This window comes from Gallus gallus, chromosome 5, assembly GCF_016699485.2.
Source record: "Gallus gallus isolate bGalGal1 chromosome 5, bGalGal1.mat.broiler.GRCg7b, whole genome shotgun sequence".
In the NCBI taxonomy this organism is placed as follows: Eukaryota; Metazoa; Chordata; class Aves; order Galliformes; family Phasianidae; genus Gallus; species Gallus gallus.
In genome coordinates, this window is record NC_052536.1 from 43,094,235 (window position 1) to 43,120,296 (window position 26,062).

Sequence of the window (26,062 nt, forward strand, 5' to 3'; positions counted from 1 at the left end):
GTCCCGTCCTCGAACAGCACTCCACAGCCAACAGGCGATTTTATACTAAAACCAATTGCACGGGGCTGCCCATAACCCCCCCGCTTCCCACCTCTCAGCTGAGGTCGGAGCCGCGAAGCAGCCTTAACACCCGGCTTCGCACCGTTCCGCCTTCATATCGTTTTGCCACGGGGAGGAACAAAGGGCGCTGCCCGCCCCGAGGCCTCTCCCCACACGCGGGCCCGCCGGGCGCTGCCCGCTCCCCCTCGGCGCTCCCCGGGCCGGGCCGGCGGGCGGCAGGGCGGGCAGGAGGGCGGGCGGCGCGGCTGGCTGCAGGATGACCTTGGTTTGACAGGCACCTTCTCGGGTTTCAACAGATGCTGTGGGAACGGCGACAGAAGCCAACGCGTTCTGCGGGCATTTCTGATGATATGCAGACTTTTTTTTTTTTTCTTTTTTAAATAAACGGGGGGAGTCTTCTCAGTTTCCATGACAACACTGTCTCCACTTGTCTGTTATTAGATACCATCCGCTTCCCGTGTCTAAATTTTTGAGCCAATCGGCGCAGTGTTTACAGCTCTCGCAGCTCCCGGGACGGCCCCCCCGAACACGAGGGCCGCTCGGGGGCGCGGGACGGGACGGGGCCCCACCTTCGGGGCCGCAAAGCGAGCGCCGTTCCGCGCTCACCGCCGCTAAGGAGCGCGCCGCGGGAAAGCGGCACCCCGCCGCCCCGTTCAGCGCGCCCACACAGACGTGGCGATTGTTTATTACCGCACGACCTCGTTTCGCTCGCGTTTGCTTAGGGTTAGCCCCGACGCACAGCGCCCCGGAGAGCCGCGGGCCGGCAGCGCAACGCCGCCGGGACGGCCCCGCCGCCGCCGCCGCCGCCGCGGAAGTTTGGGCGAAGAGGTCAGCGCCGCGCGGCACGGGCTCACGGCTGCGAGCGTACACCCAACAGCTGCCGCGGGGTTACGGGAAAGCCCTCCCCGGGCGGCCGTGACGCGCGCACGCTCTTTGAAGAGGCGAACTCGAAGCAACTCCCGCCGGGTCGGAAGCGGCCCCGCGGAGAGCCGAGCGCGGACGAAGGGCCGGGCGCGGGCAGCGGCAGCAGCGCCGGCACGCCGCGGCCCCGGCCGGGCCGCCCCGGCGGCGCCCTTCACCGCGCCCGGACGGCGGGGGCGCGGGGCGCCTCGGGCTGCGCCCCCGCCGCCGCGGGACCCGACGCCGGCAGAGCGCCTCGGCTCGCCACGCAGCCCCCCTGAGCACGGCGCGGAGGAACCCCGCGGGGCGGCCCCGATAACTCGCGGCGGCCCCAGAAGTTTGGCCGCGGCTCGTCGCCGGCGCCGCCCTGTCCTGTCCTGTCCTGTCCCGGGGTTCGCCGGCAGCCCCGCGCCGCCCGGACTCCGCGCGACGCCGCCGCCCTTACCTCCTCCTCCCGGCAGCCGCCCCTCGCTCCGCCGCCGCGGGGTGGGCTGGGTGCTCCCCGCGGCCGCCCCGCTCCGCGCCCCGCGGCGGGAGGCACCGCAGCCCGCGCCGCCGCCTGCCGGCCCCGCCTGCACCGCCTCCTCCTCCCTCCGCCGGCGGCGTCGCGCCCCGCCGGGCCCTAGCGCCGCCTGCCCGCCCCGCCCCGCCCAGCTCCGCTCCCCGCCCCGCTGCCGCCCGCTCCGCGTCCAGGTGGGGGCCGTTGGGGAACGGTGTCCCCCAGAGATTCGTCTCGAGATCGGTGCTCTCCATCAGTGACACGGACAGTGGGATTGAGTGCACCCTCAGCAAGTTTGCCGATGACGCCAAGCTGAGTTGACCCCACAGAAGGAAGGGATGCCGCCCAGAGGGACCTGGACACGTTCAAAAAAGCGGGCATGCGGGAACCTAACGAGGTTTAACAAGGTCACGTGCAAGGCGTGGCACTTGGGTCAGGGCAGTCCCAGATACATGCACAGACCGGGAGAAGAACTCCTTCAGAGTAGCCCTGCTGAGAAGGACTTGCGGCTCCTGGCAGATGAAACTCTGGACATGAACCAGCAGTGTGCACTGGCAGCCCAGAAGGCCAACAGAATCCTGGGCTGCATCAACAGAGCGGGTCCAGAGGAGGGCACGAAGATGATGAGAGGGCTGGAGCACCTCACCTGCAAAGACCAGCTGAGGGAGATGGCCTTGGTCAGCCTGGAGAAGGCTCCAGGGAGACCTCACTGTAGCTTCCCACTACTATAAGCAGGAGGGAGAAAATTACATTAGATGTTGGGTGGAAATTCCTTACTCAGAAGGCAGTGAGGCGCTGGCACAGACTGCCCAGAGAAGCTGTGGATGCCCCATCCCTGGAGGTGTTCAAAGGCAGGTTGTGTGGAGCCCTTGGCAGCCTGGCCTGCCAGGGGGCAGCCAGCCCACGGCAGGGGGTAGGAACTGGATGGGCTTTCAGTTTCCTCCCAACGGAACAACTTGACCCAACCCAAGCTGCTCTATGGCTTTACTTATAAGGGGGCGCAGCAGGGCTCAGCCTCAGGCTGTGAGCACAAAGGGGGGGGCAGCTGGAACTGCTGGCACTGCCATACACCCGCAGCAAATGGCTAGGCCTGTGCAGGGCATTCAGCCATTCACTGCAGGTTTACCTCGATCCATCCAAGCCTACCCTGTGACACTGGAGGCGTATGATTGCTGTGGGACTCATAGAAAAGCCCCCCATTACTTTTGGTTTAGTTTTGGCACACACCATGATAACGACCATTAGGGCAGGTGGCCCTGCGCCCTGCTGCCCCACTCCTCATGGGATGGGTGCACTCGGTTTGTTCCAAGCTAACACAAAGCCCCAGGCTTCCTGGGGCAGCTGCCTCAGGAACCGGGCTCATAGCCCTGACTGTCTAAGCCCCTCTCCCAGCCCAGCGAGGGCTGTGGGTGTCACATCTGTCCCCAGCTGTCTCTGCTGGGGACACCAAGCAGAACCGCCTGGGTTGGCTGCAATGCACACAGTCCAGGGACAGTTGAGCACTTAAGTGCAGGTATTGGCACAGCTGAAGCTGGGGCTCTGAGCACCATGTCAGTAACAGACAGCTCGAAATTGTTTTTAAATACAAACATGTCTGTCCGCAATCTCTCCACATGTGGGAATCAGTGAATCATTAAGATTGGAACAGACCGCTAAGATCATTTAGTATACCCATCAACCCGTCACCACCATGCCCACTAAACCATATCCCTCAGTGCCACATCTACGCACCTGTACACATCTACACTACTAGGGATGGTGATTCCACCAGCTCCCTGGGCAGCCTATTCCAATATCTCACCACTCTTTCTGAGAAGAAATTTTTCCTCATATCCAACCTGAACCTCCCCTGGCTCAACTTGAGGCCATTCCCTCTCATCCTATGGCCATTACCTGGGAGAAGAGGCCCACCCTCACTTGGTCACAAACTCCTTTCAGGGAGTTGTAGAGAGCAATGTTTCCCCTGAGCCTGCTCTTCTCCAGACTGAACAACGTCAGTCCCCCCAGCCACTCCCCATTAAGACTTGTGCTCCGTTCTCTTCACAGTTTTGTTGCCCTCTCTCTGGACACACAGACGTGTGTCTTGTAGTGAGGGGCCCAAAACTGAACACAGTACCTGAAGTGCAGCCTCATCAGTGCCGAGACAGAGGTGTACAGATCTCACAGATGCAGTGGCAGCCTCCAGGCACAGCCCAGTGTCCGGCCTGCTCAGGTACTCCCCGAGCCACACAGTTTCTGCAGACACTGCAGGTGCTGTCGCCCCTCACAGGTCTGCCCTGCTACACTACAAAGGCAGCACTTTTCTATACGTACCCCAGAGCTCTAAGCCAAGTAACTCCTGGTGGAAGCAGTACCAGTGCCTCTCTGTCCTCAGTTCAGGCCACCTGAATGCTGTGTGCTGCAGCCATACCAACTGCAGCAGTCTGAGTGCAGGCACACGTATGAGTGTTTCCCTGCCTCCGACTGCTCGCAGTGAGGCAAGCTTCATTATTCTTTCATTCCTTCCTCCTTCCTCCCACTCATGTATTTGAGGCTTTCTTACGTGCTTTGTAACTTTGCTTCCCACCTCCTCTTCATTTAGAGCCTTCCTAAAGAAAGGAGTGTTTTAGGAGACCCACATTTGCAAGGGAAAAATATTAATAGTGGAAACTTTCTCAGCGCTGTATTTTTCCTCTGTCTCCAAGTGCATCTTGTCTCCTCACATCAGCCTCAGTGAGTCTTGCTCCCATACAGAGCGCCGCTTTGTTATCTGTATCTGCCAGCTGAAATTAATGAAGATGAAATTCTTACCTCTTTCCAAATGGGGGAGAATGTATGATTTATGCTGCAGAACATTCTCCCATGTCCAAGTTGGCTCATTTTGCCTGATTCCCTTTCACATTTCGTATTAAGCCTTGCTCTCCTAGGGAGCTGCCAACCTAGCAGACCCTGTGCCACCCTAGCCCACGGCCCTGTGGTGCGAGGGCCTCCTCTCCTACCGAAGGACAAATATCTCTGCAGAGAGGTCCTTCACCATACGGATCACTCCAGTTCCACAAAGAGAATGGCTGCGCCTACACAGTGGCTGTGGCCCTGTAAGGCCTTCTGGTAGCACCGTGTCATATTTACCAAGGGGCAAAGCCAAAAGCTGCTGCAGATGGGCACCACGGTGGCATTACCCCTTCCCTTTTTCACCTCTGAAGTTGTTTGCCAGGAGTGTGCTGGCTGGGAACCCTACAGGGCTAACATCTGCTTCATGGGAGCCAGCTGACAAGGAACGTAACTCTGGTAGCAAATTGGTCACTATACAGTGCTTGCTCATCCCTTCCAAAATGGCACTTTACAGCTTTACTGCTGTCCCTTTCTGTTTCTTGTGTTTAGTCTCTTCACTGGGACACACAGATAAAACTGGCAGAGCTTTGAGCAACATCACGTACTTTCAAGGGTAGGGAGATATCAGTGATTTTTACTCCATTTCCCCATTTGCCGTTAGTATCCAACTGCCAAAACAGACAATTAAAAATATCTCAGTCTACACTTCCTGACATTTTGTAATGACTTTTTGTAGTTCCTCAGTGCTTTGGATGCCTGACCTAAGTTCTGTTGAAGATTTCCATAAGACAAATATTAATGTACATTTCAGGCCACACTCTTGTTGCCTCCAGGTCCCCAGAGCCCAGCTCCAGCTGACAGTGCTGTGTCCTGGGCACTGCACCATGTGGGACCAACCCCAGCCAACATAGTGAAGTATGAGGGTAATGCCATTCTCTTTGATGTCATGAATTAAGGCCCCTTGCATTCCCTGTAGACTGTCAGACAGGACCTCTTGTAACAGAGGGGCACTTAATTACGCACATCTATGTGTTCTGGAACAACTTTAATAAGAGCGTAATAGCCACTTGAGCAATGGACTTGTTTTTATGAACCAGAAGGATAAAACTCAAATTCTCTGGTGGACAATGAAAGTAGATTTCTTCCTAATTTTATTTTTGTTAGTATCACTCAAACTTCGTATTATCTGGCAAGCATTAGGGCTCATTAACTTTGTTTCGGCTTGTACTTTGTGTTAATGGGATGGTGTTTTGTAACAAATATGAATCACTTGAAGGCTAAGGCTTAAATGTTTAATAAAAGTCATTAGTAGAATTACGTGCTGGGACTTTTAAGAAAGATGATGGTATTGTTATGGTTACTGCTGGATCTCAGCTATCAGTGGCCTTTCTGCCTTCCCGTCTGGGGAAGGCCGCCAGGCCTCAAGCTCTCACCTTCCTGCAGGCAGGCTGATGTAGCTTTGCCAAACTCCAGCCAGCCTACCCAGCACAATCACCATGATTCCCACATGGACCTGGGAACAGAGGCATCCAGCTCTCTTGTGCAACCTAAACCATGTTTATAAAACAGAAGAGCCATTTCACCACTGAAATAAGGCACGGCGGTTAAACAAATGTTCCACATCCCCTTTATCGCCAACATGTACTGAATTAGGTACCTGCAGATCGGAGCGCTTTCAGCCCCTTTCAGGTTCTCACTCTCCAAAGCCTCCATTTAAATGGTTCACTGTGAATCCCCCAGGGCCTTCTGTGCCTTCCTTCACAGGCACCCATGTTCTCCCAGGGAAATCTCTCCTGTGAGCCCAGCAGGGGCCCAGCCAAAATGTCACAGCAAAGGGCGCATGCTTCAGCTCCCCAGTGTTTCCTCCAAACCGCGTGCCTGGATTCATCTGTTCTCTCCTGGGTACACTTCCTGACAAGGCAGCGATTGAAGTAGCTCAATGTATGCACACAGTAAACATGTCAACACATCACGTTCATAAATTATTACAGGCAATGCCAAATCTGCCACAAAGATTTTTTGAGTTGAGGCCGGAGAAGAGGATCTTCAGTGGCAGAAATGCTGAAAGAAAAAAAATAAGGGGAAGGATTTCCGTTAACCTCGTGGAACCGGGATCCAAGACAGCACATGCTTTACCACCAGAGGGAAGAAGGCTGATGACCATTCAGCAGTGACTGAGGCAGATTTTAGAATAATGTAAAACTGCGAGAAAACATTCATAAAGCCGCTCTGGTACTGCCAAGCTTCGTCCTGTGTACCTGTCTGAGGGGACTGCTGGGAAGCAGGATGCTCTGTGATGTACCATAAAACCACTTCTCTCTTTCCTGTTCTTTGATTCAACATCCTGAAGCACGCCCAGCAGTTACAGGCACTATTTTGGGTACAGCCGGTAGGATGCAGTCTTTCTGGCCATTCTAGGTCTAGCCTGAGGCCAAATAATGCTTGCTCCCCTCCACGCTCATATTGGTGCCCATTCCCCACTCTTCTCTCCCACCCTTCCTGTCCCACACCCCCTGTCCTCTAGGTTTGCAGGTTCAGCATCAGTGCCTCCAGGTTTGAAGCAGATAAATCACCTCTCATCGCCACTAACAGCAACCAAACCACCCACATTCAGAGTCTCCCACGCAGCTTTTCCACTCTGAAGACAACTCTCAGGCTTTGTATCTTTACCACGCTTCTCCAAAAAGTAAACCTCAAAGTTCTTATCCCAAATACTTGACCCAAACAATGGGCCTGCAGCGCCGAGCAGAAGCCTGCTGGCTACTCTGCCAGGACAGGGACCAGGAAACCTAGCACGGATTTTCTCCTCACCCTGTCCTCACGTCCCACAGACCATGCTCTGCTTTATAAACCTCACCTGGGCTGATGTCAGTAACACAGGCTTTCCAGATCACCTCCACTTATTTGTATTTTTGGATTAATACAGCACGAGCTTCACCGAGAGGATCTTTTCTTCCGAAAGCTGAGAGCTTTCTGTTTCCAATAAGCAGAGCCGCTTTATTATTCTACAGTTACTTCATTATCCCTGAGAAAACAAAAACTCCAGATTTTATTGAGATGAATCAAAGAAGGTGATCAAGCTATCTTGTAAACCAGCTTTATGCGCATCCTGTTAAATAGTGCAAGTCATAATAATGCAATTAATTAAGAAACTGAACTTTTTTTTTTTTTTTTTGCTTTTTTTTTGCTTAAATATTTATGCTGCGAGAGTAGTCCATCTGGTTTAGATTGTAGGATGAAAATCACAAGACTTACCCACCATCCCCTGACTTGTAATTCTGGAAAAGACTGGAAGTAGTTTGGCAACACAATGTGTTTTCCTGCCTCCTGGAGAAATAAATCTCCAGCTCCAAAGCAGACTGCAGCCAACAACTGGGTAATTTCAAGACCTAGACCCAAGCTATTTGGGAGCCAAATCCAGGTTCGGATCTCTGGTAACACAGTGGGTGAGTTCACATTCAGGTTCAGGCTGCCATAAATTAAGTCGGGATTAACTGTGTTATGTGTATTCAGGCTGAAGTTTGGCTGTGTTTGGACATTTGGGTCAGGTCTGGCTGTCCAGGCATTTCCCACTAGAGTCAGGGTGTTCACAGCCTGGTTCCTTCAGTGGGTCAGTGAACATGAAGGCAAATAATTGCCATGGCTGCAGCTTTTGCAGTATTACAGCTTTTAGTGAGGTTTTAGAGATTTATCGTTTGTAAGGCAATGGGGCAAGTGACACATCCTGCACATTCCCAGAGCCTGGGATGTGATCCACTTCCTGCATCAACAAATGGCACGTCCAGGACAGAAGCATCACAGCATGGATCTTCTTCTGGGTGGATCAGTTTGGAATTTGGCAAGGGAGGCAATTTTTTCCTCTTTTTCAGCTAACATATCTGGATTGATGCTTCCAGGAGCACACTGCCATTCCATGTCACAAATATCTGTGTCCCCGTAGTGGGGGGGATCACGTTGGGAATAACAACATTTGTTACCGTTTTCTCCTGCAGAGTACAACTCTCAAGAGCAATCGGGACCATTGTTTAGACTAGGCTAGATAACACCATGGTGAAATATTTGAAATAATAGGAATTCTTTACCATGTTGCTCTTTCCCGCAGAGGAAAATACAAACATTGGAGGAGACAGGTCACAGCCTGTGGGTTCCAGCCAGCAGGTGCTAGGACTTATTATTTGCCCGTGAGAATTTAGCTCCGTAATATATCCTGTCCCTCCTGAAAATGAACCAGCAGCAAAGTTACAAGACTCAGATGTGTGAGACTGAGGCAAATAACTTCAGTAGGGTTTTGTATGTAGCAGTGCTGTGCCACATCCAGCAGTGCATGGGCAGTGGGAGGGGAGCGATGCCCCCAGTGTGCTCCAGCACCCCTGTGAGGAGCCAGTGGGCTCCAGGGCTGCCCAGCACAGCTGCAGCGACGACTTGGCCTGATGAGTCCTACCTAGTGCTCTCCAATAGGGCCAGGACTCTACAAACAGATGTCTCTGTTTAGGAAGTGGCCATAGTGCCACTTGTTTCCATTATTATTATCTAATTAAAATACCCAGATACAGTTCCCCCCCCTTCCCCTCTAACCCCAGAAATAAACACAGCAGCCCAGAGCAGGCAGGCCTGGCAGTGGGAAGGCTTTGTGCTGGCTGTGAGCAGCAGCAGCAGGCATCAGTTGTTGGAAAAGTCCTCAACTGCTTTCACAGCCTTGTCTAGAGGTATGGTGACACAGAACGCTATGGCTCACTGCAGGACAAACACAAAAAATAACAGTTGCTTACAGGCAGTGCACTGAAAGCTGGCTTGATGTGGGGACAGAGCAAAAGTCAGGAGTGAGATTTTTCCACAGGGAAAGCCGCACTTTGCTTTGAAGACAGACCCACTGGCTTTAGCCTAAACAAAGTGGGAACAAGGCAGAGGCAGGGTGCCGCTGCTGGAGGGATTTGCAGATGGCAGAGACACCACAGCAGAAGGAAGCAACGTGCTCTGACTTCTGGCTATCAGCACAGGGTCTCCCGCCCCCAGAGGTTTGAGCTGGGCCTTCAGCATTAGGGCAGACCCTGTCCCATCCCATCTCTCCTGAGCCGATCAGCCCCTGCCCAGGCTCCACCAGGATACAGCCTCAGGCCCCGCGCTGGCAGCAAAGCATCCGTGTCACCTGGCTTCTGCATCTGTCCCCAGGCCCCACAAGAGAAAGCCACAGCAACGAGATGGGTGGCACAGCCTTGGGAGCAGAAAACAGCTGGGAACAAGGTGTAACAGCAGTCCCACCTCCTGCCTGGGTAATGAAACAGAGAGGACATGGGGCCATCAAAGTCATCTCCTGAGTGGTGCCACCTGCCACTTCCTGGAGATACTAAAAGCAACACAGAAGAAAAGACATGATTTCCTGGGAGGTTAAATCAGCATCCATTGCTAAAAAAAGATAAAGGGAGACAACTTTCCTCAGGAAGCAGCAAGAGCAAGGCCCTCAGAGGGAGCAAGCAATCAGAAAGGCTTTCTTGCCTTTGTTTCTTCAAATCAGGAACGAACCAGATGCATATGAAATATTTAAAAACTTTCATTACTTAACACGCTGTGCTATTGAATGGTGAAAAATGAGCATTATAACCAATTACATGGTTTCATGAGAAAGGGGGCCGTCTCTCCTCACCCCTTCCCTGCAGAAGAGATCACTGCTCAGTTCTGTTCACTCCCTGAACTGGCACTTGCTCCCCACACAGCAGCATTGGCAGCTCCTCCTCCCTTGCTCTCTCTGAACCAAACTCCTGGAAGCTGAGGGCAGGGCTTTGCTTGCAGCCCCATCTCACAATGCACGGCTGGAGCCACTTGACATGTCACACAAAGATGCAGCTGCGCTGCTTCAAAGTGAAATCATAACAAAAATTAATGTATCCCTTCTCTGAAGAACCTTAAAGTGATAGATTGTGTAAACAGTGAATCTGGCCTTGCTTCTGCCCATATCTTGGCCTGAGAGACAAAAAAAAAACAACAAAAAAAATGTGGGTTGGAGGTAGTCAAGTTACTTCCACCGCCTCCTCCCCCCCAAAACTCCATGCCAGGACTGTTTGCTTCAGCAGAGAGGCGAGGCCACTCTTCTCTAGACATGCTGAGCACTCCCCATGCAGTGCCCTCCTCGCAGGGAATGGGGCCAAACCAGGTGGGATCCACACGTGCTGCAGATACGCAGATATTGAAGCAGCAGCAGCCTTGAGCTTCACAACTTCCAACCAGAGACTGAAAGCTTTAGAAGCAAAATAAAATACTTGGAATTTCCAATACTGCCCACTGCGATAACACCCTGTATCAAAGTGCCTGTGGTTTTTCTGGCATACAGGGTGGCTACATATTTGCAAGTGAACGGGTGAGAAACTCTACATTCGTGAAGATACGTGCGATCACAGGACTGCGATGGCATCACTCTGACCAGTATCTGCTGTCACTCATCTGCCAGCAATAATAAATGATGGGTCTAATTCAACAACATTCACATCTAGCTTTTATCTATATAAAAGTCTCAAAGTAATCTTCCATTGCTCTGCAATGAAACTGGCTATATTTTTTGATGAACTGCGCTTTAAAAATGTGTCTGTACTTGTTATCACCATGCCTCGGTTATGAAAGCCTAATGCCAAAAAAATGAACTTGCTTACTACATTATCAGGACATGCTTGGGTTTTTTCTGCTCTCGCCATCTGCTTGCTTTCATATGCTTTCCATTACTGAGACAGCGTATTACACTGCTAGCAGAATTAGTAAGAATAATTTAGCTCCCAAAACAAACATGATAGTAAATACAGTGGGCAACACTCTGCTCTCTCCTTAGGCTGTGCAATGCACTGAAGGCTGTTCTGTGCCACCTGAATGGATCGGATTTCTTTAACCTTAAGGGTCCAGCTATTATGCCTAACATCCAATTTAATGGAATTAGGGTTTTTTCTCCATTACAATGGTATGCTACATCGGTGAGCTACTTACTGAAGTAGGCACAAACTATTTGTGGCTTATCTGCTATACCATGCATGCAAGATGCATGGAAGGGTCTCCCTAGGCTGGTGTAGCCACAGGGCAAGGACAGGCACCAGCAGCAGCTTTCTGAGAGGCCATGGCTGTGCTCTGCAGGCAGAAGGAAGGAGGCAGTCCAGAGACTGTCCAGAGCCACAGCCACCTCTCTTACAAAGAGGGCTTGGACGCAGCAGGCTCTGCTGGCTGGCTCCCACATCCAGCCTCCTTAGTGGAGAGCTCAGGGCTTTGGGGTTATACTTTAAGGCACGGAAGAGCTGATGTCAGAAAAAAAAATTGCTGGGGCTAAGTTTCCATCAGGGTTTTTAGTCTTATCACAGATTCTGATATGAGAGTATTTTGAGATGAGACCTTTTGAGAGTATAGTCCAATAAATACTGACTTTTGATTACAAAACAATGCAACACAAACAATACAAACATGTCAGCACTCGGCAATGGCCTGGCCATTCCTGTTTTTCTTAGAAATGAAGAAAGATTTTTCAGCTGCTTATTCTCCACTTGCTCTGCTGGGAAGTCACACACTTACCTCCTCTGAAAGCTCTTCAGCATCAAGATGATGCTACGCCCCTTTGTCTCAATCACTTCCACTGGCATCTCCGCAAGGAGATGATTAGTCTGAATAAGAAGAAAGCAGCAAAGTAAAGAGGTTAACTCTCACATGGGAAGAGCAACACAGGGGAAGGGCTTGGAGGTGAATCTGAACATCTTCTCTTTATTGCATAATTACAGAGAACAGAGAAGCACCACTTGTCACCGCCTTACACACTCTCCTTTCTGCCATGTTGACGAAAGCTTGTTTTCAGGTTATGCCATAAAAGAAAATGAATGGAAGCAGGTTTATCTCTGAAATGAATTGAGCACATGGCTACTGATTCTCTTCAACCATACAGCACTATTCTGGATGGCCTGAATTAAATCACTGCATAACAAAATAAACCGTAGTATATAAACATTAATTAATATTCATAGTAAGTGAACTTCCTCCCAGATTTACTTCTGGTGAATAGCTCTTGGCTCCAGTCCTTGAAAGCCAGCACTGAAAGAGCAGAGCTAAAGCTGTTATAAATTACCATTTGTGATGGCGGTGTCATAGACTAGAAGTCTATCAATGTGAATCATTGTAAATCAGGAAGGAACTTACACAAAATGTGCCGCTGCAATAAACAACAGGCTTCTGCAACTGAAAAACGTGATTGACATCAGGTTCTTGATTCAAGAAAACATTACTTTATAACGTACAAGCTTCTTTTCCACAGTCCGGCCATGTGCCCTTTTGAATTGGGATGTTGGAAGTGTTACTTCCTTGAGCTGGTCAACCCATTCTGCCTTCAGCTCTAAGAGCTGCAGGCAAACGGAGCTTAATAGAAAACTTAAGATATTGATATATTGTTATTGTTTTTAGCAGGCTCACCTTGATTTCCTAACACAAGGAAAACAATTTATCTTGTATTTGTATGGCTAATAGCTCTAGGAAACTTGGCTATCTAACATAGCATCTAGTTTACTTGCAGAAGCTGTAATAGACTCTTCTCCGTGGCATGGTAAATCATACAGATTGCATAAATAGGTAGAACTGAAAATGAGCACTGCTGAGGATCTACCTGCCAACAGACTCCCATTGGAAATCAAATGACCATTTCAACTGCCAACATGGTATAAATCTTTTGTTATTGGGTTGCTTTCTTGTAGTTATCTGCAAATGAATTTGATTATTACAAAAGGGAAGATAATAACCAGGAAACATTTGAGCCTTGCAAGTTGCAAATACTTCTCCATTGACTTTAAATGTGTCTAAACATATACAAATCAAATCAAGTTAGTGGCATCAGTGCCTTCATTATTCAACCTAATTCATCTCATCTTGTGAACAGCAAATTAGTTCTTCACATATTTGTCATGATTAGGCTAGGTTTATGAGTGATTAATAGCAGATGGATAGTGGAATATACAATAAAGGATGGGGAAAACCCAAGGAGGTCGTTGTCTCAGATGGGGAAGATAGGTGGTGAACATGCTAAGAGCACTGGTGTCATCCAGAGTGGAGGCAAACATTAGCATGGCATCTGCAGAGCTCAGATATTCCTAATGAAGACCCTGAAATACCTGTTCCTCAGACAAGACAAACAGGTTTCCAGGGGAAGATTTTAGTGCTTTTTTCTTTTTGCACATTTGGAAAGCAAGCCTTCGAATTTTTTTAAAAAGAAATATTATTACTGTTGGAATCCCACAGTAAAATTCAGTATGAGAAACCCCATGTGATTAGTGTGAAAGTACATGCCTCTACTCCCTGCCAGCCTAAGGCAGGAAATAAGGTTACAAAAAGCTGGAGAAATGGCTACTCAGTCTCCACTACAGCAGAATAAAGAACTTGAAAGGCATAAGGAAAACACTGTCCTGAAAGCTACTCTATTTACCTGTGCTCTGCGAATCCTTGAAAGGTACATACAGTTCAGGAAAGATGGAAATAAAGATTATCTTGGCAGACGGATGTTATAGCACCACAGTGTGATAGGTTATAAAGCAAAGACAAGGCAGTACAGGCTGAAGGCAAATCTGTTGAAGCCAGAATAATTCCAAGGAAGGACAGTAAAAGTTGGTTCTACTGAACCTTTGAGCAACTGGAGAACAACATCAAGAAAAGCTTTAGTTCCATAATGCATTCGCAGCAATACCATATCCAATGCCTACAGTGCAGAACAAATGCAGCCAGCAGTATTATGGTCCAGGTGCTCAATGAGAGCATCAGATCTCCTCACCAAGGAGTCGATACAGGGAGCTGCATTTAAGACCTGGTTTTGGTAAGCAGAAAAGCTCATGCAAGAGCTAATCATAGACAAAAATTCTGCAACGAGCAAGCATGGGCTGGTTCACTTAAAATTAAATCAAAGAGTCAACAAAAATAGATCTGCGACTATTTATTGAACCACCAGGAAACAACTAGTGAAAATAAGTTGACCAAATAACTTCAGTTTAAAGAGGACTTGACATTCACATCAAAGAAACCTTCACGTAAGTTAGGAGGGCAGAAAAACAACACTCCTAGAGAGATGCTTCAGATCTAACAGGATGAATAATCACTTCAAAATGGCTATTACTCACAGATCAGACATACCAGGTTGCCAGTGCAGTCCTGAAATATATTGACCTATTTATCTCCTGGCAAAAATCTAAGGCACTGCCAAGCTCTGGTTTCCTCTGTCCCACTCCAAGGAGTGGAGATGACCCTGCTCACAGTGCCACTACCACCAAAGGATGGGGCCAAGGCACATGGGACATGCCTCTTGCCACAGAACCTCATATCTCTTTTAAAACAAAGCCAACTTAATCACTTTAAGTCCAAGCAATCTGAGCACTTACACGGCATGGAAAGGAAGAAGCATCAGATAGGAAAACTGACTTGGAGCTCAGAGAGTGCAGAAATACGGTGGAAAATGCTGAAAGTGAAGCATTGCAAAGAAAATAAATGGCTCCTAATTTATATAAATAAAAGGAGATTGAGGGGAAAGCATGGAACTGATGGGAACGATGTAAAGATCAGAGAGAATCAAACATGGCTCCAAATATAAATGGGTGCTTCTGTTTTCTGTAATAAGAGCAATACTGAACTCAATGAAGGATAGACTATATTTAAAGGATGGATAATGGAAGAGAAAGTGGAAATGCTGTGTGTTTAGATGCGGATGGATGGACCAGCAGTGGGGTGAGCTCCCTCCTGCTTCTGAGCAACCAGGACACTGAATACCACCATAAAGGGGCACAGGCTTCCTGGAGAACACCACAGGTAACACCTACACTGGGAAATGAAAAGTTACTGGAGCGGATGTATATCCTTTTGCTTGGATAATTTTTAAATATATGGGAGGGAAGGGAGAAGTAGTCTGAACTTACCAAAAGTTATCTGCTATTTATCCCCAAAGGGAAAACAGAAGAAACAAAATTACAGTTATTTGGACTTTGGCAAAGCATTTACTATAGTGGCATGGGGGAATTTACCATTTAAATCAGCCTGTGCAATTCACAGCACAGCTATGTAGTAGACATTGATCAGGCCAGAGCAACAGGACAGCGGGCTTTGATGGAAAAGGAAGGACCACACCAACAGAGCTTTCCACACAAGGAGGGACATAAAGTACCATTCATGGACTGCTCCTGTACGACAATTTCATTAGAGGTATATGCAAGAAGGAAGTTACAGTGATATTACTTTAAAATATAAATTTGTATTAGAAAAGTTTTCTGATGTCACAAATTTAGGAAGCATCACCAGTGCAGCAAAGGGTAGGAATATCATGCAGGATGACTTTGAAAAGCTGAAACAAGCTGTATTCATATGAAATAGCAAAGGCTGGCAACAGCACAGTTGCAGTAAGAGGGAAAGTTGAAAAGTAAAGGAGATGAAATCACAGGGTACCCAAAGGCAGAGTGGTTCCTTCTAGAATACGATCGTATGTGCTCCTGGACTGTGCTCAGTGAGCTCAGAAATGTTATTTCTCATCACTGAAAAAGCAGCTGTGCCATTTCAGCTACTGAAGGGCACCTCCTGCAGATCTCCAGACCATTCTGGTAGCAGGTGGCACATGAAGAGAAGCTCTTACTGTGAACATTCCACGTATGTGCTGTTCCCAGCTCCATTAAGGTACTGGTGTCTGAACAAGGCATTTCATCTCTCTGGAGTGAGGGTTATGCCCTCAGCTACTCCAAATTGACAAATCTCTGCTGAAGCAAGCAAAGCAAAGCTGTAGCAAAGCTACAGTAGGTTGCTAGAGATCTAGCCAAGAATATCTAAAGGAGAGAAAATACATAAGAAAAAAAAAATCACAGCTACTAAACATGGCTTTGTGCTGCAGCCAGTACTGGTGCCCTGAAGGCTTTGGTTCACAGAGGGGTCCTGGCACAGGGAAGGGGGTAGCACTTGCCAAAGGAAACACTCTTTGCAGCATTAGCTTCCTCTCTGCTTCACAGTGCTCCAAAGGTCAACCCTCTGAATTCCCACACCTGCCCCAAGAAACAGTTGAGGTTGAGGAGTAGGTGAGTCCCTCTGGCATTGCAAAGTATATCTGAACACTGGGAAGCTGAAGGCCAGTTATGCAGGTGGAACAATCCCAGCTTGTTTTCTGCTACTTCAGCGGGACCTGAAGTGCTTACATTTTAAAGAGAGTCTATAAATCTAGCTGTACACACATACACATGTATTCATTTAATTTCACTGTTATGAGCAGCTATATAAAAGCCCACAAGAACTATTTGCCAGACTTCCCCCTCCTTCTTTGCTAGATTATAACAGCTGGTATATGGATTTACATTTTGAGCCTAATACAGTAATTGCAACTTTAATAGTGTATTATCCTTTTCCTCCTGATGGGACCCGGCTAAGAGTGTCACCCTTAAATTAACTGTACAGATACATGGAGATGGATGCTTTATCTAATGGTCACATCATTTCTGGTCTTTAAAAAAAAAAAAAGCTCAGCATAGAAAGGATAGTGCAATTCTAATGAAGTGATAGTAAAGTGCCTTTGTTCCCCTCAATTATTGCAATTTATGACATTTTACCACCACATCCTTAACATAAGATTCCTGGCTATCAGGAACAGGGGCCCACCTCCCTGCCTGGGGGAGCAGCACTAGGCAGCCCCAGTGCACACCTGGCTGGGGGGGAGGAGGGGGGCTGAGGAGGAAGCCAGTTTCCTGGGCTAGGAAGTGGTGAAACAGCTTGAGATCTTAATTGATAAAGCAGACTGGCATTTTTTTTCTCTCTACAGCTCTTTTCTTTAGTTACAACTTTCACTGTTACCTACCAGTATTTTTGTCCCTTGTCTTGCCTGTATAAACCATCCATATACCTTTCTTATCCAGTCTTGTCTGGTTAAAGAATGGACAGCGTGTACTCTGGCAGCAATAATGTCTTCCTAACTGGGAGGAGAAGTGTACTTGGGGTGTACCAGGCTGCTCCCTCCATCCTCAGCTGGGTTAGGGGGGTCTGGGGACACATCTCTCAAGCTGCAAGGTCCTGGCTGAGGGCATCAACTATGCAGGCATTTGTAACATTAAGATTAATCTGTCTGAAATAAATAGAAACAGCTGTGCCACAGCACCAAAAGAAACAAGAGAACAAGGTTTAAAAGAATATTCCCTGTTGATTACCAAGGATGCAGATCACGGGTAAGTGCTGAGGAACGCAGAGTGTCTTCACATGAAGACTGGTTGGTACTCTCCATCAAGGCCTCCAGAGATAATCCTCCCACAGATGTCCTGTGCTTTCAAGAACAGGAAGGTGGGAGCAAGGATATACCAAATTCTTTTGCCATCATTCTCCTCTCACCCTACAGAAAGAAAGTGGATAATCACTTCAAAACGGAAAAAACAAAGACAAAGGGGGGCAATCTTGCTTTATGTCTTTGTAGCAAGGACTGAGCAAAATTTGAGGCCAAAGCATTACACCATGGCAATATCCCCAGAGATTATTCAAGGACTTACCAAAGGGAGCTTGTCACTGCCAAACAAGAAACACAGTGAGGGCCCCATAGTCAGCATCCCCCATCCCTGGCAGGTATGGACACACAAGAACTCTTTGTGCACACATACATGAGCAATTTAAGACCTTGAGCAGCAGGGACCAGCCAAACATTTAAAACAAAATCACCTTCCCTTCCATACAGTTTTACACTACTGAAAATACATTTATTTCATGCAACACAGAGCAACAAGTGTAGAGAGAGGTGTTTATCAGAGTATCTTTGGAAAGCATTGGGAAAATGGGATAAAGTCTTCACAGTTTGAGGTTACTCCCTCTTGTCAAGATCCCCTCTATTTTTCCCAGAATACTACATTTTCTGGTCATTGCTCATCACTTTGCTTTTAATTAAGCAGTCTGTGTGTCCTGGTTTCAGCAACAATAGAGTCAATTAGCTACTAGGAAGAAAATTAACTCTATTCCAGCCCAAACCAGGACACTTCTCTCTCTCTTTCTGCAATTTCCCTTTCCTTCCCCCCCCCCCCCCCCCCCCCCCATTTTCTTGGTCCAAACATACCTTTGCTTTTACTTGGAAATAAAGACTGGCCAGATTCAAGCCACTCACCAACATAACTCCCTTTGGCAAGGTTCTGGATATTGGTTACAACTTCTGCATACCTGAATCTCACTGTTCAGTTCATTTTGTCTTTCTGCAAAAGACTACTGACTTGTCTTTCAACTGGACTTACCTTATTTGCTTTCTGAAGAAGCAAGAGTTAAGACCTTATAATTCAATCTCCTACTGACCTGTATGTGACCTTCAATCTTTCAGCCAAATACCCTGAACTCCCCTTTTTCTACAGTTTATCATGACTCACTCATTACAATACATCTGCTTCACTTGGTGGAGTTCTGAGTTTTGGAATGAGCTTTGTAGTACAGCTGCAGTACCATCACTGACACTGCTGCTTTTTGGCGTTACTCAATTGAGAAGGTAGAAAAGATCTCTTGGAGTGAAATCTCCTTTACTACTACACGTGATACAATGAAAGAGATAAGAACTCAAAGTGGGATGAGAAATGTTCTCTGAATCTCTGTTGCAGGCTGGAAAGTGCTGTCCTCCCCCTTGACACGTGGGGAGCGTCAATGCCTCTCCCAGGCCCCCAGTAAGCACTGACACACCCAGAAAACAGAAATCTCTCACGGGGTAAAACACATGAGGTAATCCTGCCTGCTTCAACACAGTGAGGCAATAACTCCAGTACATCCCGAGGTGGACACGAAACAATCAGGAGTACACCAGAAGGGTGGAACAAGGAAGATCAGCCAGCCAGAAATTACAGCTGAATGAATTGGAGCTGCTTAAACTGAAAGGAAGTCTGAGCGCGGACACAACATCATCCTTTCGGTGGATCCAAATTGTTGTAAAGAGAAAGGAAATAAAGTAATGCCAATGTCTGTGATGGATTAGACAGGAAGTAATTGCAGAGAAGTAACAGAGAAGGATGTAATTGCAACAGTGACAATTTGAGAGATTTAGATAAGATATTAGGGAAACCATAAATAGGACAGAGATGCATTGGCTAAAACAAACAGTCCTTAGGACACATAGCCTGGCTTTCAATGGCACAGAAAAATGATGCCTTGCAGACAGACCAAGTTGTGTTTCAAAAGCCATATCTGCTATAGCCACTTCCATGCAGGTCCCCATGCTCCCAGTGCTTTGTCTCAGTCCTGGTAACAAGTCCAGAAAGCACTGTGACCTATTTTGATCATCATCCATAGAAAAAAGCAGTTCTCCATATGTAACTTACCATCTAGAAGCAGGCAGCATGGGTTTTATTGATGGAAGGATTTAGCAAAATACATGTCAGACCTCTGGGAGCACCATACAGAGGTCTGTGATGTCCAAGCGTCAACCGGCTCATATCAGCACGGGTACTGTTACATACACTCTTCCTGAGACATAATATTATATGAACCGTTGCATTCTGCTTCATTTTGAGCAAGTGGTGAGAACTACAAACCACAGAGAGTTCAAAGGGAGCACTGCCATGAGCCTGAGCAGCACGAGACTCCAAAGAAAAGTGCAGCCTTAATACCCTGGGAGGTTCCTAAATGTTATCTCACTTCAGCCATGCACAGATGGTCCTTATCTATGCTAAAGAGGAGCGTATTTCCTTTCTATCAGAGCAGCAAGATGCTCCAAGGCTGCCGCTTCAACCCTGCTAATAGGGCTCCGGAAGACACAGCAAGAGAGAGCTGCAGTTTCTGTAGTGCAATTGCAGCATGTGCCACTCCTACAGAACCACTCCTGTCTTCTGCTGAGGTGTGCAGGCAAAGGCTCCAGCAGGAGCTGGCACTGGGTTTCTGGGCATTGCATCGCACAGCCCCACCGGAGGCTCAGCAGTGCCGCAGCTCCCCAGGTGCAGCTCCAGAGCCACTGGGTAGCGGGCAGTGGCTGCAGCTGGCAGCACTGCTCTAGGCTGGGTGGACGCAGCCCCACTTGGTTTTGCATCCCAGGTCCTCCTGCTCTGTGGAGAGCCTCGCCGAATTGTCAGTTGCTGAGGGACAAAAGGAGAGTGCTTTTTAGTTGTAACATTTTAATCTCTGCTCCAGCTGATGCCAGCGGTAGCCACAGAGTGAGGCACAACCACAACTGAAATGCTTTGCTGGCCCCAGCTTATAACAATACCTCTGTAACTCCCCCAGGCTTTGTGAGGATTAATTAGCTAATATTCACAACGCTTAGAAGATAAAAACCACTCTGTGAGTGTTAAAGGACTGCCATCAGGATATCAGGAGTTACTTCTGGCTCTGCGAGGAGCAGTTGCCCCAGGTGATCCTACACAGCAGGCTGGAATTCCACCGCTTGTGGTGAATTTAAGACCTGTCTGGGGAATTCTTTCAGTGAAAGATGCAAGGGAAGTCTTTTAACTTCCTCTCACTTACAAGGGCTGAGCCCTGGAAGGTTTGTAAGCTTTCCAGTGCTCACCTGCAGGAGAAGTCAAGCTGCAGGGATGCCAAAGAGAGCAGACAGAGCACACATAGCCCCGCCGTCCTCTTTCCCAGAGACAACGTGCAGTATGGTCCAAACACACACCTCTGCAGAGCAGCTTCTGGGAAGCAGGTTGCAGTTGGAACAGCTCCAAGCTCAGCTTGTGGCTGACTGCTCAGTTCCAGCCACACCAGTAATTTGCTTCCAATTGTCCCTGCTGTCTTTTACTCAGCAGTGACAGAAGACAAGAGAGACTGTCATGTTTGGGAACCAGTTCAGCTATAAAGACATATATGTATTTCAGAACACAATTAGGGCATAATCACATCAGATCTGTAGTGCACGCTGCAGCTCAGGCACCAGCAGTCCATCACACCAGGACTGGACACAGTCCACTGCCTTCTGGAGCCTCACCTGGCTCAGTGCTCAGCTGGATCCCTTCCTCTCAGAAAGAAAGCATTCTTATTGAGCCCTGGGTGCTTACAGCTGATTGTAACTCCAAAATTACTGTCACTTCCAAAGCACGTTAGGGAAGGAAAAAAAATATGTATATATAAAAAACTACAGCCCACTTTTCGAAGCACCCTGGGAGAAGAAAGCCAATTCCTCGACTGACAGTGCAGTGCTTTCAAGTACTCCACTCAGTTCTAACATTTATGGGGCTAGATTTTTTAAAAGTTAAGCAGGATCTGAAAGCAGACATCAGGTGGTTTATCTGGAAGCCTCTTGGTAGCCAATTTCTATCACTGTCATCATAAATCAGAAAGCTACGGGCCACTGACTTAAGCACTTAAATCCCTTTCGCTTTCCCTGGTTACTCTCAACAAAAACTGATTATTAGACTTAAAAGTGGCAGAAAACAAAACACACGGAATGTGGATGGATTTTAAAATACCTTGTGCTATAGTTAAATGAGCCAGCATTTTCTAAGGAAGAAGCTGGTTTGTCAAGGTATTATGATTCTTCTAGCCGGGCATAGTTGAAGAAACTTTAGTAAGCTTCATATCTCCCATCCTTTGGAAAGAAGGGGGGCAATTCTCAAAATAATGTGAAGTTTAATGCAATATAGATAAATGCATTTTATTCTTCTGTAGCTATTGGACAGATCAATACAATGGGAAAGGCATTACAACAAAGGTGTGATGACAGAAGGACCGGCACAATGGAGAGGTGCTATAAGTAAGGGAAGAGGATGGCTCCCCCTCATCAAAAGATCCTAGGTTCACAGGGGAAAGCCTCACCAAGGAGGGATCTCCAACCAGAGATCCTTCCCCAGTGGCATTCAACCCTTAAATGAGCTCTAAGAGAGATGCAGACAGGCTCCACCCCTTCTGGTCATACAGATGAATTGCCTTCACATGTGCTCCCAGGGCTGACGAGGTCCTTTCCCAAGTGCTCAATCAGTGGTTCAGGCTGTGACTCCACAGTTCCCATACACCTTTAAATAAAGGCCCTCAAAAATGAGGCAGGAATTTGAGATTATGATGCAGATCACAACATTTTGTGCATCCTGGACCCGAACCAAATCTGAATTTCTGAAAGTTTCCCGTTTTGCATTGTTGTCACCCAGAATCTGCTGCTCTGTGGAAAGCTAAAGGCAACAGTCTCAACATAACGCATGGAAGTCAGAGGAGGCAGCAGAACCTCTGAAGGCTGTTGAAATCAGTATTTCCTGCACCGCATGCACACACTCATGCTGGAGGACTTTGGAGATTTGGGAGGCACATCTGTTCAAAGATGAGATTAGGTTCCTTCTGCTTTTTCTTCACACACCACCCCCCCCCCCCAGCTGATTTCCTTGCTTAGCCTAGAGGAGATTGCTCTGCTTTTTAAGGGGCCTCTTCAGAAAAGATGCTGAATTGGGACTTCAGGCAAGAAATTCCACGGTCTTCTCTGGAGAGGAGGCTAATGCATAAACATAAAGGTTTCACAGTCTTATCCAGATAAACATCTCTTGGCTTTCCCATCCTGGACAAACTAGCCGTGCTGAAGCAATGCTAACTGAAAACAGGAGGCTCCAGCACTTCTGTGAAAACTTCACCAGAAATAAAAACTTCCTGCTATTAATAATTTGCAGTACAAATCTCTTCAGACACACGAAAAGCAAAGAAGGAATGGCAGCAGCTGTGAAGATAGAAACATCACTTTGGTAGGAACAGGACAAGTGAATTCTTGCCCATGTTCCATAACATATTCCAGTTACTGTTGTCCAAAGAGGAATGTAACCACCCCTCCATGTTCATAGGCTATAGCTTATCATTTATTTTACAGAGGGACTACCACAGTGTCTCCCTGCCGCAATGGCCCAGATAAGGTAAGTCTGCATTCTGTAACCACAACTGACTGAGATACAGAGCTAGAAATCCCAACAGGGCTGTTTCAGCTACAGCAGCATTTCTCCTGCATGTTCTGTTTTTTCCTCCTTCTGCTACTCACATCTTTTCAGCTCCAAAATGCTCCCTATTTTTAGTACACCATTTGGATTAAAAATTAAACAAAATGGGAAATAGCAGACTGACAATCACCGTCCCAAAGCACTGTATGCTGATTTCAGATACAGCTTGTCTTGGCAGCATTCTCTTTCCACTGAGTTGAATGCAAGTTTAACAAATCTTCCCCTCTCGCTCCCACACTTGTCTGTTTCCTTGTTTTACCCAGTGTACACTTGACTCACTTGATTCCTTCCTCTCTCCATTTTTTTTTTTCTGATGGGTGCTTCTCTCAGGAAATAATGGGAATTTTCATAGCATAGTTGCTCTCAGGTTAATTCCTAACATGCTTGAGCTGATGAAGCTCCCATTGACTGAAGCACAAAAGAGCAGCTAGAGAAGGAGATGGCTGGGAGGAACTGGAGAGGGACAATGACTTGATATAGATGAAAAATTTCAGTGGCATAAAGAAAAAGTGAACCTGAAGCACAAAGCTTTTACCTATCCAGAACCGCTTTGAAGTTAATAGAAAATAAAGTCCTCATAAGAGAGCATGAGGATAAAATCACTGTCTGTAATGCACTCTTATTTATAAAGCACAGTAGTGTTGCCTGGTAAAGCACCTGTGAATAGAAGGGGAATCATTCAAATGATGGAAATGCAGAGCAACTTCTTGGAGCAAACAGTTATTCAAGCAGTATACGCATTCAAAATTGAGTCCTTATTCTAAGAGATTAGTAGCTTTACAGGCTGCTCCAGAGACCTTTCAGTCTGTTTCACCTGGCTATTGATTAGCCTCTTAGCACAGGCTACAATCATGACAAGGTACAGCTGAGCTAAGAAACAAGGATCAGGGAAGGAAAGGTTTGCCAGAACATCACAGACAGCCCTGGTTGTTTCAGAAGTATCATGATATTAAGTCTCAGATGACTGCAAAGCATTTGAGTTGGTATGTTCCTTCTAACCGATACATTATTTTTAAAGTGCAATCATTATGTGTCACCTGGAAGATCTTCACTGCTTCTATTTACTATATCAGCCTTAAAATTACGCTATTATTAGAAACCAAGCTTACCAGGATAGGGCTGCAAGCAGCTCCACACAGAAACACTACAGGTTACATCACTCCAAGCTATAACAGTCATCAAAATTCAGATTTGGGCTTTCTGGATCACAGGGTCCAAGCTCATAGCAGCTCTAAGCAGCATTTCAGGGGGCTGGCCCCCACCTCACATACCTCTTGTTTCAGTAAGCAGGTGGCACACATCACGTCCTGGATCTTCAGCACAGCTATTAGCAACAGTCCTGTCCACACAGCCATTCCAGCCTACAGACAGCCCTTTCCATCCAGCAGGTATTCTGACATACAGAGGTACCCAACCAGAACACCATCCCAAAGCCATTCTCCTTAGCAAGACCCAGATTTCAAGCCTCTCCCTAGCATCATTTAACACCTCCCAGACAGACAGGTGTTTCTATTTACCTCTGAAGGCATATTTAGAAGGTACGGATGAGTTGGGTCAAGCCAGCTGGTGCTGCTGACATCTGTGTCATTCCTAGGGCTTGCTGGCCAGCCTCTTGATACCAGCACAGGTTTAGCTACTTCCAAATATACTGCAATGAGCCACCAAAAGTGCAGAAAGGTTGAATGCAAGTGGGGTGTGCAAAAAATGTGCCTCAGCAGCAAGCTGATTAGAAAGCATAAAGGCAGCCAGAGAGACCATTTGTCTGTTTGGGCTTCTGAAGATCAATCATTTGGTCTATTAATTGCTGCCAGGTTCAGTAGTAATGTATGAAGATCTCTTTTACTGCAGTTAGCAGGTGCACACCACTGCATTAATGAAGTGACCTACTTTGCATGCTCAGTGGTTATTTTCCAGACCTGAGTATCTTGGGTGCACACCACAAAAATCAAAGTATAGCGACCTGTGCAAGCTCTGGGTGAGGCTCTCAGGCCACGGCCGCAGCCCAGCGCTTCTTCCACACATGAACTTCCCCAGGGCTAGGTTCTTTATGGGAAGAAGTAGCAAAGAATAACATCACACACAAATAAATTCTCTATTTTTGACAGAGAGTTTAAACCAGGAGGAAGGTTCACAGAAGGAAAAAGAGGGTTAGAAGGGGATTCAAGGAGAGGAATGTCCAGAGCTCCTCCCCAAGAGGTGAAAACTTCTGCCAAGTTCTTTTAGGCCGTGTCATTGCATGAAGTACAGTAATGATGTGAGAAGCCCACTAGTTATTCAAGCAGAAAACTGTTTCCAAATGTTGGCTCCTAAGGTCGTTTCAGTGCCTAGGGAACCTCTGTGTTGTGGTACGAGTACTTCACAGTGAGCCCAGACATTTAATCCTTGGGTTATTGTTCAGGGACCTGGTGGAAAGTCACCACGACCCCATCTGACCTCCTACTTCCCTGGTTTTCCTTCCACAGACGGAGTACGTAAAGGAGGAGGTGCTATATCTGCAGCTTATACCTGGGAGTGGGGCTCACAGTGTCCTCGGGGCAGATACAGCCATCATTCAGCAGACCAGCCTCTGGAGCGTGGGGTGCAGGAGGGGGCTGGCATCTTGATTCAGGATATGTCTAGAGAGACAGAAACAACAGGAAGAGCTGAATGGAGACAGTTCAATGCATGACTGTATAGATTGGTATTAGATATGCAAAATTTGATTTATATTGCTTGGCAGAAGCATACCGTGGTCACTCAAAACCTATTACTTAGAAAATCATCCAAGATGAAAGCACTTCAGAAACACCAGCACAGGGAGGGGAGGGGAGCTGAACTGCTGGTCTTCATCCACAGGGCAGTACCTGAAGGCACACAAAGGCAAGTGGTACTGTCATTGTGGAGCCTCCAGGCTTGTATTCACTTATATATAGTATTTTTGACCATATTGGAG

General features: G+C 47.5%; 2 protein-coding genes across 22 annotated transcripts in view; both read right to left on the bottom strand.

The window, feature by feature from the left end:
* FOXN3 (forkhead box N3) overlaps positions 1–1,502 on the bottom strand; it is a 184,355-nt gene extending 182,853 nt beyond the window's left edge. For all 6 annotated transcript variants that reach the window (XM_040701575.2, XM_046942413.1, XM_040701573.2 and 3 more), the window contains exon 1: positions 1,406–1,502. The gene's annotated coding sequence lies outside the window, so the exon portion shown is untranslated. The remainder of the gene's footprint in view (positions 1–1,405) is intronic.
* Positions 1,503–5,548: 4,046 nt separating this feature from the next.
* Positions 5,549–26,062, bottom strand: part of EFCAB11 (EF-hand calcium binding domain 11) — a 97,613-nt gene continuing 77,099 nt past the window's right edge. For 9 of the 16 annotated variants that reach the window (XR_005860296.2, XR_005860292.2, XR_005860289.2 and 6 more), the window contains 4 exons: positions 25,636–25,745; positions 17,428–17,606; positions 7,128–11,898; positions 5,549–6,331 (listed from right to left, as the gene is read on the bottom strand). The gene's annotated coding sequence lies outside the window, so the exon portion shown is untranslated. Of the gene's footprint in view, positions 6,332–7,127; positions 17,346–17,427; positions 17,607–25,635; positions 25,746–25,857; positions 25,974–26,062 lie in introns of all 16 variants that reach the window. The other 7 variants (XR_005860287.2, XR_005860294.2, XR_005860293.2 and 4 more) reach the window with 7 other exon arrangements.